Source organism: Opisthocomus hoazin, chromosome W (genome assembly GCF_030867145.1).
Source record: "Opisthocomus hoazin isolate bOpiHoa1 chromosome W, bOpiHoa1.hap1, whole genome shotgun sequence".
In the NCBI taxonomy this organism is placed as follows: Eukaryota; Metazoa; Chordata; class Aves; order Opisthocomiformes; family Opisthocomidae; genus Opisthocomus; species Opisthocomus hoazin.
Window position 1 is genome coordinate 14657779 of NC_134453.1, and position 12939 is coordinate 14670717.

A 12939-nucleotide genomic window follows, 5' to 3' on the forward strand; every position below is an offset into this window, starting at 1 on the left:
CACCCCTGTCCCAAATGTGCGAGCGTCTCAGGATATCTCTTACGAAGAAGGGGCTAGCCTGGAAAACTGTTGCTCAGCCTCATCTGCCCATGGCACTGGTCGCACAAGCGCACAGAGACTGGGGCTGCTTGCTTGCCTTGCCACCTTAAACTTCAAATGTAACCAGGAAGTCCCTGCCAGTGGCCTCCAGCAGCCCTGCACCGAATGTGCAAACGTCTCCAGATAGCTCGAAACCAGAAGGGGCAAGCCTGGAAAGCTGTTGCTCAGCCTCATCTGCCCATGGCACTGCTCACACAGATGCACAGAGACTGGGGCAGCTTGCTTGCCTTGCCACCTGAAACTTCAAACGTTTCCTAGGGGGTCTTTGCCGGGCGCCTGCCGCACGCCTGTCTCGAATATGCGAGCGTCTCAGGATATCTCTTACCAAGAAGGGGATAGCCTGCAAAGCTGTTGCTCAGCCTCATCTGCCCATGGCACTGCTCGCACAGGCTCACAGAGATTGGGGCTGCTTACTTGCCTTGCCACCTCAAACTTCAAACGTCGCCTAGGTGGTCTTTTTCGGTTGCCTGCCGCACCCCTGTCCCAAATGTGCGAGCGTCTCAGGATATCTCTTACCAAGAAGGGGCTAGCCTGGAAAACTGTTGCTCAGCCTCATCTGCCCATGGCACTGGTCGCACAAGCGCACAGAGACTGGGGCTGCTTGCTTGCCTTGCCACATTAAACTTAAAAATATCCCGGGTTTCCCTTCCGGGTGACTCCAGCAGCCCTACCCCAAATATGAGAATGTCTCCAGATAGCTTGCAACCAGAAGGGGCCAGCCTGGAAAATTGTTGCTCAGCATCATCTGCCCATGGCACTGCTCGCACAGATGCACAGAGACTGGGGCTGCTTGCTTGCCTTGCCAACTCAAAGCTGAAACATATCTCTGGTGTCCCTGCCGGGTGCCTCCAGTAGCCTTGCACCGAAGGTGCAAACGTCTCCAGATAGCTCGAACCCAGAAGGGGCGAGCCTGGAAAGCTGTTGCTCAGCCTCATCTGCCCATGGCACTGCTCGCACAGGCTCACAGAGACAGGGGCTGCTTGCTTGCCTTGCCACCTCAATCTTCAAACGAAGCCTAGGTGGTCTTTGCCGGTTTCCTGCCGCACCCCTGTCCCAAATGAGCGAGCGTCTAAGGATATCTCTTACGAAGAAGGGGCTAGCCTAGAAAACTGTTGCTCAGCCTCATCTGCCCATGACTTTGCTGGCACAGATGCACAGAGACTGGGGCTGCTTGCTTGCCTTGCCACCTCAAACTTCAAAAGTTTCCTAGGGGGTCTTTGCCGGGCGCCTGCTGCAGCCCTGTCCCGAATATGCGAGCGTCTCAGGATATTTCTTACCAAGAAGGGGATAGCCTGCAAAGGCGTTGCTCAGCCTCATCTGCCCATGGCACTGCTTGCACAGGCGCACAGAGACTGGGGGATGCTTGCTTGCCTTGCCACCTCAAACTTCAAACGTAGCCTAGGTGGTCTTTTTCGGTTGCTTCCACACCCCTGTCCCAAATGTGCGAGCGTCTCAGGATATCTCTTAACAAGAAGGGGCTAGCCTGGAAAACTGTTGCTCAGCCTCATCTGCCCATGGCACTGGTCACACAAGCGCACAGAGACTGGGGCTGCTTGCTTGCCTTGCCACCTTAAACTTCAAATGTAACCAGGAAGTCCCTGCCAGTTGCCTCCAGCAGCCCTGCACCGAATGTGCAAACGTCTCCAGATAGCTCGAAACCAGAAGGGGCGAGCCTGGAAAGCTGTTGCTCAGCCTAATCTGCCCATGGCACTGTTCACACAGATGCACAGAGACTGGGGCTGCTTGCTTGCCTTGCCACCTAAAACTTTAAACGTTTCCTAGGGGGTCTTTGCCGGGCGCCTACCGCACGCCTGTCTCGAATATGCGAGCGTCTCAGGATATCTCTTACCAAGAAGGGGCTAGCCTGGAAAACTGTTGCTCAGCCTCATCTGCCCATTGGACTGCTCGCACAGATGCACAGAGACTGGGGCTGCTTGCTTGCCTTGCCATCTTAAACTTCAAATGTAACCAGGAAGTCCCTGCCGGTTTGTCCAGCACCCCTGCCCCAAATATGAGAATGTGTCCAGATAGCTCGCAGCCAGAAGGGGCTAGCCTGGAAAGCTGTTGATCAGCTTCATCTGCCCATGACTTTGCTGGCACAGATGCACAGAGACTGGGGCTGCTTGCTTGCCTTGCCACCTGAAACTTCAAAAGTTTCCTAGGGGGTCTTTGCCGGGCGCCTGCTGCAGCCCTGTCCCGAATATGCGAGCGTCTCAGGATATTTCTTACCAAGAAGGGGATAGCCTGCAAAGGCGTTGCTCAGCCTCATCTGCCCATGGCACTGCTTGCACAGGCGCACAGAGACTGGGGGATGCTTGCTTGCCTTGCCACCTCAAACTTCAAACGTAGCCTAGGTGGTCTTTTTCGGTTGCTTCCACACCCCTGTCCCAAATGTGCGAGCGTCTCAGGATATCTCTTAACAAGAAGGGGCTAGCCTGGAAAACTGTTGCTCAGCCTCATCTGCCCATGGCACTGGTCACACAAGCGCACAGAGACTGGGGCTGCTTGCTTGCCTTGCCACCTTAAACTTCAAATGTAACCAGGAAGTCCCTGCCGGTTGCCTCCAGCACCCCTGCCCCAAATATGAGAAAACTGTTGATCAGCTTCATCTGCCCATAACATTGCTGGCACAGATGCACAGAGACTGGGGCTGCTTGCTTGCCTTGCCACCTCAAACTTCAAAAGTTTCCTAGGGGGTCTTTGCCGGGTGCCTGCCGCACCCCTGTCCCAAATATGAGAACGTCTCCAGATAGATTGCAACCAGAAGGGGCTAGCCTGGAAAAGTGTTGCTCACCCTCATCTGCCCATGGCACTGCTCGCACAGATGCACAGAGATGGGGCTGCTTCCTTGCCTTGCCAACTCAAACTTCAAACATAGCCCTGGTGTCCCTCCCAGGTGCCTCCAGCAGCCCTGCACCGAATGTGCAAACGTCTCCAGATAGCTCGAAACCAGAAGGGGCGAGCCTGGAAAGCTGTTGCTCAGCCTCATCTGCTCATGGCACTACTCGCAAAGATGCACAGAGACTGGGGCTGCTTGCTTGCCTTGCCACCTCAAACTTCAAACGTTTCATAGGGGGTCTTTGGCGGGCGCCTGCCGCACGCCTGTCTCGAATATGCGAGCGTCTCAGGATATCTCTTACCAAGAAGGGGATAGCCTGCAAAGCTGTTGCTCAGCCTCATCTGCCCATGGTACTGGTCGCACAAGCACACAGACTGGGGCTGCTTGCTTGCCTTGCCACCTAAAACTTCAAACATATCCCGGGTTTCCCTTCCGGGTGACTCCAGCAGCCCCGCCCCCAATATGAGAACGTCTCCAGATAGCTTGCAACCAGAAGGGGCGAGCCTGGAAACCTGTTGCTCAGCATCATCTGCCCATGGCACTGCTTGCACAGATGCACAGAGATGGGGCTGCTTGCTTGCCTTGCCAACTCCAACTTCAAACATAGCCCTGGTGTCCCTGCCGGGTGCCTCCAGCAGCCTTGCACCAAAGGTGCAAACGTCTCCAGATAACTCGAACCCAGAAGGGGCGAGCCTGGAAAACTGTTGCTCAGCCTCATCTGCCCATGGCACTGCTTGCACAGATGCACAGAGACTGGGGTTGCTTGCTTGCCTTACCACCTCAAACTTCAAAACGTACCCTAGGGGGTCTTTGACGGGGTCCTTTCCCAGCCCCTCACCGAAAATGCAAATGTCTCAGGATATCTCTTATCTAGAAGGGGCGAGCCTGGAAAGATGTTGCTCAGCCTCATCAGCCCATGGCACTGCTCGCACAGATGCACAGAGACTGGGGCTGCTTGCTTGCTTTGCCACCTCAAACTTCAAAAGTTTCCTAGGGGGTCTTTGCCGGGCGCCTGCTGCAGCCCTGTCCTGAATATGCGAGCGTCTCAGGATATTTCTTACCAAGAAGGGGATAGCCTGCAAAGCTGTTGCTCAGCCTCATCTGCCCATGGCACTGCTAGTACAGGCGCACAGAGACTGGGGGATGCTTGCTTGCCTTGCCACCTCAAACTTCAAACGTAGCCTAGGTGGTCTTTGCCGGTTGCCTGCCGCACTACTGTCCCAAATATGAGAACGTCTCCAGATAGATTGCAACCAGAAGGGGCTAGCCTGGAAAAGTGTTGCTCAGCATCATCTGCCCATGGCACTGCTCGCACAGATGCACAGAGATGGGGCTGCTTCCTTGCCTTGCCAACTCAAACTTCAAACATAGCCCTGGTGTCCCTCCCAGGTGCCTCCAGCAGCCCTGCACCGAATGTGCAAACGTCTCCAGATAGCTCGAAACGAGAAGGGGCGAGCCTGGAAAGCTGTTGCTCAGCCTCATCTGCCCATGGCACTGCTCACACAGATGCACAGAGACTGGGGCAGCTTGCTTGCCTTGCCACCTAAAACTTCAAACGTTTCCTAGGGGGTCTTTGCCGGGCGCCTGCCGCACGCCTGTCTCGAATATGCGAGCGTCTCAGGATATCTCTTACCAAGAAGGGGATAGCCTGGAAAACTGTTGCTCAGCCTCATCTGCCCATGGTACTGCTAGTACAGGTGCACGGAGACTGGGGCTGCTTGCTTGCCTTGCCACCTTAATCTTCAAGCATAGCCCGGGTGTCCCAGCCGGGTGCCTCCAGCAGCCCTGCCCCGAATATGAGAACGTCTCCAGACAGCTTGCAACCAGAAGGGGCTAGCCTGGAAAAGTGTTGCTCAGCATCATCTGCCCATGGCACTGCTCACACAGATGCACAGAGACTGGGGCTGCTTGCTTGCCTTGCCAACTCAAACTTTAAACGTAGCCCTAGTGTCCCTCCCAGGTGCCTCCAGCAGCCCTGCACCGAAGGTGCAAACGTCTCCAGATAGCTCGAACCCAGAAGGGGCTAGCCTGGAAAACTGTTGCTCATCCTCATCTGCTCACGGCACTGCTCGCACAGGCGCAAAGAGACTGGGGCTGCTGGCTTGCCTTGCCACCTCAAACTTCAAACGTAGCCCAGGGATTCCTGCATGGTGCCTCTAGCCGCTCTGCACCGAAAATGCAAACGTCTCCATACAGCTTGCACCCAGAAGGGGCTAGCCTGGAACGCGGGTGCTTAGTCTCATCTGCCCATGACATTGCTGTTACAGATGCACAGAGACTGGGGCTGCTTGCTTGCCTTGCCACCTCAAACTTCAAACATAGCCCAGGGATTCCTGCATGGTGCCTCTAGCCGCTCTGCACCGAAAATGCAAACGTCTCCATACAGCTTGCATCCAGAAGGGGCTAGCCTGGAACGCGGGTGCTTAGTCTCATCTGCCCATGACATTGCTGTTACAGATGCACAGAGACTGGGGCTGCTTGCTTGCCTTGCCACCTCAAACTTCAAACGTACCCTAGGGTGTCTTTACGGGGTCCTTTCGCAGCCCTGACCCGTATATGCAAATGTCTCAGGATATCTCTTACCAAGAAGGGACTTGCATTGAAAGCTGTTGCCCAGCCTCATCTGCCCACGGAACTGCTCGCACAGGCACACAGAGACTGGGTCTGCTTGCTTGCCTTGCCACCTCAAACTTCAAAAGTACCCTAGTGGTTCTTTGCCAGGGTCCTTTCGCAGCCCTGACCCGAATATGCAAACGTCTCAGGATATTTCTTACCAAGAAGGGGCTAGCCTGGAAAGCTGTTGCTCATCCTCATCTGCCCATGGCACTTGTGGCACAAGCACAAAGGTACTGGGGCTGCTTGCTTGCCTTGTCACCTTAAACTTCAAGCATAGCCCGGGTATCAGTTCCGGGTTCTACCATCAGCCCTGCCCCAAATATGAGAACGTCTCCAGATAGCTCGCAACCAGAAGGGGCTAGCCTTGAAAACTGTTGCTCAGCCTCATCTGCCCATGGCACCGCTCACACATGTGCACAGAGACTGGGGCTGTTTGCTTGCATCACCACCTGAAACTTCAAACGTAGCCTAGGGGGTTCTTGCCAAGTTCCTTCTGCAGCCCTGACCGATATGCAAACTTCTCAGGATATATTTTACCAAGAAGGGGCTAGCCTGGAAAGCTGTTGCTCAGCCTCATCTGTCCATGGCACTGCTCGAACCGGCGCACACAGACTGGGGCTGCTTCCTTGCCTTGCCAACTCAAACTTCAAACATATCCCTGGTGTCCCTCCCAGGTGCCTCCAGCAGCCCTGCACCGAAGGTGCAAACGTTTCCAGATAGCTCGAACCCAGAAGGGGAGAGCCTGGAAACCTGTTGCTCAGCCTCATCTGCCCATGGCACTGCTCGCACAGATGCACAGAGACTAGGGCAGCTTGCTTGCCTTGCCACCTCAAACTTCAAACGTAGCCTAGGTGGTCTTTGCCGGTTTCCTGCCGCACCCCTGTCCCAAATGTGCGAGTGTCTCAGGATATCTCTTACCAAGAAGGGGATAGCCTTCAAAGCTGTTGCTCAGCCTCATCTGCCCATGGTACTAATCACACAGGTGCACACAGACTGGGGCTGCTTGCTTGCCTTGCCACCTTAAACTTCAAACATATCCCGGGTTTCCCTTCCGGGTGACTCCAGCAGCCCTACCCCAAATATGAGAATGTCTCCAGATAGCTTGCAACCAGAACGGGCTAGCCTGGAAAGCTCTTTTTCAGCCTCATCTGTCCATGGCACTGCTTGCACAGATGCACAGAGACTGGGGCTGCTTGCTTGCCTTGCCACCTCAAACTTCAAACGTAGCCTAGGTGGTCTTTGCCGGTTTCCTGCCGCACCCCTGTCCCAAATGTGCGAGCGCCTCAGGATATCTCTTACCAAGAAGGGGCTAGCCTGCAAAGCTGTTGCTCAGCCTCATCTGCCCATGGTACTGATAACACACGCACACACAGACTGGGGCTGCTTGCTTGCCTTGCCACATTAAACTTAAAAATATCCCGGGTTTCCCTTCCGGGTGACTCCAGCAGCCCTACCCCAAATATTATAATGTCTCCAGGTAGCTTGCAACCAGAAGGGGCCAGCCTGGAAAACTGTTGCTCATCATCATCTGCCCATGGCACTGCTCGCACAGATGCACAGAGACTGGGGCTGCTTGCTTGCCTTGCCACCTCAAACTTGAAACATATCTCTGGTGTCCCTGCCGGGTGCCTCCAGTAGCCTTGCACCGAAGGTGCAAACGTCTCCAGATAGCTCGAACCCAGAAGGGGCGAGCCTGGAAAGCTGTTGCTCAGCCTCATCTGCCCACGGCACTGCTCGCACAGGCTCACAGAGACTGGGGCTGCTTGCTTGCCTTGCCACCTCAATCTTCAAACGAAGCCTAGGTGGTCTTTGCCGGTTTCCTGCCGCACCCCTGTCCCAAATGTGCGAGCGTCTCAGTATATCACTTACGAAGAAGGGGCTAGCCTAGAAAACTGTTGCTCAGCATCATCTGCCCATGGTACTGTTCGCACAAGCGCACAGAGACTGGGGCTGCTTGCTTGCCTTGCCATCTTAAACTTCAAATGTAACCAGGAAGTCCCTGCCGGTTGGTCCAGCACCCCTGCCCCAAATATGAGAATGTGTCCAGATAGCTCGCAGCCAGAAGGGGCTAGCCTGGAAAACTGTTGATCAGCTTCATCTGCCCATGACTTTGCTGGCACAGATGCACAGAGACTGGGGCTGCTTGCTTGCCTTGCCACCTCAAACTTCAAAAGTTTCCTAGGGGGTCTTTGCCGGGCGCCTGTTGCAGCCCTGTCCCGAATATGCGAGCGTCTCAGGATATTTCTTACCAAGAAGGGGATAGCCTGCAAAGGCGTTGCTCAGCCTCATCTGCCCATGGCACTGCTTGCACAGGCGCACAGAGACTGGGGGATGCTTGCTTGCCTTGCCACCTCAAACTTCAAACGTAGCCTAGGTGGTCTTTTTCGGTTGCTTCCACACCCCTGTCCCAAATGTGCGAGCGTCTCAGGATATCTCTTAACAAGAAGGGGCTAGCCTGGAAAACTGTTGCTCAGCCTCATCTGCCCATGGCACTGCTCGCACAAGCGCACAGAGACTGGGGCTGCTTGCTTGCCTTGCCACCTCAAACTTGAAACATATCTCTGGTGTCCCTGCCGGGTGCCTCCAGTAGCCTTGCACCGAAGGTGCAAACGTCTCCAGATAGCTCGAACCCAGAAGGGGCGAGCCTGGAAAGCTGTTGCTCAGCCTCATCTGCCCACGGCACTGCTCGCACAGGCTCACAGAGACAGGGGCTGCTTGCTTGCCTTGCCACCTCAATCTTCAAACGAAGCCTAGGTGGTCTTTGCCGGTTTCCTGCCGCACCCCTGTCCCAAATGTGCGAGCGTCTCAGGATATCACTTACGAAGAAGGGGCTAGCCTAGAAAACTGTTGCTCAGCATCATCTGCCCATGGTACTGTTCGCACAAGCGCACAGAGACTGGGGCTGCTTGCTTGCCTTGCCATCTTAAACTTCAAATGTAACCAGGAAGTCCCTGCCGGTTGGTCCAGCACCCCTGCCCCAAATATGAGAATGTGTCCAGATAGCTCGCAGCCAGAAGGGGCTAGCCTGGAAAACTGTTGATCAGCTTCATCTGCCCATGACTTTGCTGGCACAGATGCACAGAGACTGGGGCTGCTTGCTTGCCTTGCCACCTCAAACTTCAAAAGTTTCCTAGGGGGTCTTTGCCGGGCGCCTGTTGCAGCCCTGTCCCGAATATGCGAGCGTCTCAGGATATTTCTTACCAAGAAGGGGATAGCCTGCAAAGGCGTTGCTCAGCCTCATCTGCCCATGGCACTGCTTGCACAGGCGCACAGAGACTGGGGGATGCTTGCTTGCCTTGCCACCTCAAACTTCAAACGTAGCCTAGGTGGTCTTTTTCGGTTGCTTCCACACCCCTGTCCCAAATGTGCGAGCGTCTCAGGATATCTCTTAACAAGAAGGGGCTAGCCTGGAAAACTGTTGCTCAGCCTCATCTGCCCATGGCACTGGTCGCACAAGCGCACAGAGACTGGGGCTGCTTGCTTGCCTTGCCACCTAAAACTTTAAACGTTTCCTAGGGGGTCTTTGCCGGGCGCCTACCGCACGCCTGTCTCGAATATGCGAGCGTCTCAGGATATCTCTTAACAAGAAGGGGATAGCCTGGAAAACTGTTGCTCAGCCTCATCTACCCATGGCACTGCTTGCACAGGCACACAGAGACTGGGGCTGCTTGCTTGCCTTGCCACCTCAAACTTCAAACGTTACCTAGGGTGTCCTTGCCAAGCTCCTTCCGCAGCCCTGTCCCGAATATGCGAGTGTCTCAGGATATCTCTTACCAAGTATTGGCTAGCCTGGAAAGCTCTTTTTCAGCCTCATCTGCCCATGGCACTGCTAGTACAGGTGCACACAGACTGGGGCTGCTTGCTTGCCTTGCCACGCCACCATAAACTTCAAACATAGCCCTCGTGTCCCTTCCAAGTGCCTCCAGCACTCCTGCCTCAAATATGAGAACGTCTTTAGACGGCTTGCAACCAGAAGGGGTAGCCTGGCAAACTGTTGCTCAGCATCATCTGCCCATGGCACTGCTAGCACAGATACACAGAGACTGGGGCTGTTTGCTTGCCTTGCCACCTCAAACTTCAAACGTAGCCCTGGTGTCCCTCCCAGGTGCCTCCAGCAGCCCTGCACCGAAGGTGCAAACGTCTCCAGATAGCTCAAACCCAGAAGGGGCGAGCCTGGAAAGCTGTTGCTCAGCCTCATCTGCCCACGGCACTGCTCGCACAGATGCACAGAGACTGGGGCTGCTTGCTTGCCTTACCACCTCAAACTTCAAAATGTACCCTAGGGGGTCTTTGCCGGGGTCCTTTCCCAGCCCTGACCTGAATATGCAAATGTCTCAAGATACCTCTTACCAAGCAGGTGCTATCCTGGAAAGCTGTTGCTCAGCCTCATCTGCCCACGGCACTGCTCGCACAGATGCACAGAGACTGGGGCTGCTTGCTTGCCTTGCCGCCTCAAACTTCAAACGTAGCCTAGGTGGTCTTTTTCGGTTGCTTCCACACCCCTGTCCCAAATGTGCGAGCGTCTCAGGATATCTCTTACCAAGAAGGGGATAGCCTGCAAAGCTGTTGCTCAGCCTCATCTGCCCATGGCACTGGTCACACAAGCGCACACAGACTGAGTCTGCTTGCTTGCCTTGCCACCTCGTACTTCAAACGTTGCCCTGGTGTCCCTTCAGAGTGACTCTAGCAGCCCTGCACAGAAAATGCAATCGTTTCCAGATAGATCGCAACCAGAATGGGCTAGCCTGGAAAACAGTTGCTCAGCCTCATCTGCCCATGGCACTGCTGCACAGATGCACAGAGATGGGGGCTGCTTGCTTGCCTTACCACCTCACACTTCAAAACATACCCTAGGGGGTCTTTGCCGGGGTCCTTTCCCAGCCCTGCACCGAAAATGCAAATGTCTCAGGATATCTCTTACCAAGAAGGGGCGAGCCTAGAAAACTGTTGCTCAGCCTCATCTGCCCATGGCACTGCTTGCACAGGCGCACAGAGACTGGGGCTTCTTGCTTGCCTTGCCACCTCAAACTTGAAACGTACCCGAGGGGGTCCTTGCCAAGCTCCTTCCGCAGCCCTGACGCGAATATGCGAACGTCTCAGGATATCTCTTAACAAGTATTGGCTAGCCTGGAAAGCTCTTTTTCAACCTCATCTGCCCATGGCACTGCTAGTACAGGTGCACACAGACTGGGGCTGCTTGCTTGCCTTGCCACCTTAATCTTCAAGCATAGCCCGGGTGTCCCAGCCGGGTGCCTCCAGCAGCCCTGCCCCGAATACGAGAACGTCTCCAGACAGCTTGCAACCAGAAGGGGCTAGCCTGGAAAACTGTTGCTCAGCATCATCTGCCCATGGCACTGCTCACACAGATGCACAGAGACTGGGGCTGCTTGCTTGCCTTGCCACCTCAAACTTCAAACGTAGCCCAGGGATTCCTGCATGGTGCCTCTAGCCGCTCTGCACCGAAAATGCAAACGTCTCCATACAGCTTGCACCCAGAAGGGGCTAGCCTGGAACGCGGGTGTTTAGTCTCATCTGCCCATGACATTGCTGTTACAGATGCACAGAGACTGGGGCTGCTTGCTTGCCTTGCCACCTCAAACTTCAAAAGTTTCCTAGGGGGTCTTTGCCGGGCGCCTGCTGCAGCCCTGTCCCGAATATGCGAGCGTCTCAGGATATTTCTTACCAAGAAGGGGATAGCCTGCAAAGCTGTTCCTCAGACTCATCTGCCCATGGCACTGATCGCACAGGCACACAGAGACTGGGTCTGCTTGCTTGCCTTGCCACCTCAAACTTCAAACGTACCCTAGGGTGTCTTTACGGGGTCCTTTCGCAGCCCTGACCCGTATATGCAAATGTCTCAGGATATCTCTTACCAAGAAGGGACTTGCATTGAAAGCTGTTGCCCAGCCTCATCTGCCCACGGAACTGCTCGCACAGGCACACAGAGACTGAGTCTGCTTGCTTGCCTTGCCACCTCAAACTTCAAAAGTACCCTAGTGGTTCTTTGCCGGGGTCCTTTCGCAGCCCTGACCCGAATATGCAAACGTCTCAGGATATTTCTTACCAAGAAGGGGCTAGCCTGGAAAGCTGTTGCTCATCCTCATCTGCCCATGGCACTTGTGGCACAAGCACAAATGTACTGGGGCTGCTTGCTTGCCTTGTCACCTTAAACTTCAAGCATAGCCCGGGTATCAGTTCCGGGTTCTACCATCAGCCCTGCCCCAAATATGAGAACGTCTCCAGATAGCTCGCAACCAGAAGGGGCTAGCCTTGAAAACTGTTGCTCAGCCTCATCTGCCCATGGCACCGCTCACACATGTGCACAGAGACTGGGGCTGTTTGCTTGCATCACCACCTGAAACTTCAAACGTAGCCTAGGGGGTTCTTGCCAAGTTCCTTCTGCAGCCCTGACCGATATGCAAACTTCTCAGGATATATTTTACCAAGAAGGGGCTAGCCTGGAAAGCTGTTGTTCAGCCTCATCTGCCCATGGCACTGCTCGAACCGGCGCACACAGACTGGGGCTGCTTCCTTGCCTTGCCAACTCAAACTTCAAACATATCCCTGGTGTCCCTCCCAGGTGCCTCCAGCAGCCCTGCACCGAAGGTGCAAACGTTTCCAGATAGCTCGAAAACAGAAGGGGAGAGCCTGGAAACCTGTTGCTCAGCCTCATCTGCCCATGGCACTGCTCGCACAGATGCACAGAGACTAGGGCAGCTTGCTTGCCTTGCCACCTCAAACTTCAAACGTAGCCTAGGTGGTCTTTGCCGGTTTCCTGCCGCACCCCTGTCCCAAATGTGCGAGTGTCTCAGGATATCTCTTACCAAGAAGGGGATAGCCTTCAAAGCTGTTGCTCAGCCTCATCTGCCCATGGTACTGATCACACAGGCGCACACAGACTGGGGCTGCTTGCTTGCCTTGCCACCTTAAACTTCAAACATATCACGGGTTTCCCTTACGGGTGACTCCAGCAGCCCTACCCCAAATATGAGAACGTCTCCAGATAGCTCGCAACCAGAAGGGGCTAGCCTTGAAAACTGTTGCTCAGCCTCATCTGCCCATGGCACCGCTCACACATGTGCACAGAGACTGGGGCTGTTTGCTTGCATCACCACCTGAAACTTCAAACGTAGCCTAGGGGGTTCTTGCCAAGTTCCTTCTGCAGCCCTGACCGATATGCAAACTTCTCAGGATATATTTTACCAAGAAGGGGCTAGCCTGGAAAGCTGTTGTTCAGCCTCATCTGCCCATGGCACTGCTCGAACAGGCGCACACAGACTGGGGCTGCTTCCTTGCCTTGCCAACTCAAACTTCAAACATATCCCTGGTGTCCCTCCCAGGTGCCTCCAGCAGCCCTGCACCGAAGGTGCAAACGTTTCCAGATA